This window comes from Capra hircus, chromosome 15, assembly GCF_001704415.2.
Source record: "Capra hircus breed San Clemente chromosome 15, ASM170441v1, whole genome shotgun sequence".
NCBI classification, from domain to species: domain Eukaryota; kingdom Metazoa; phylum Chordata; class Mammalia; order Artiodactyla; family Bovidae; genus Capra; species Capra hircus.
Window position 1 is genome coordinate 677,091 of NC_030822.1, and position 283 is coordinate 677,373.

Consider the following 283-nt stretch of genomic DNA (forward strand, 5'->3'; position numbering starts at 1 on the left):
GCACGCGTAATAAGCTCAGCGCGCTCAGTGGCCGGTGCCCAGCCCTCAGCTGAGCCGTTCTTGTCTCCTCCCCGCTCGGGTTTCCTTCGGTTCTGTGCGCCGCAGTGGAGGCAGCACACGGTTAGGCTCGGTCCCGCTCCGGCCGCGGGTGCTTGAGCCCGCGCCTTCAGGTGCTCGGAGGCTTGCGGGAGCGCGGGCCTGGAGCCTGCTTCCACCGCGCGGCTTCAGCGCGCTCGCTCTGTCTTCCTGAGACCGCTGCAGTAAACCATGCTCTGACGTCCCC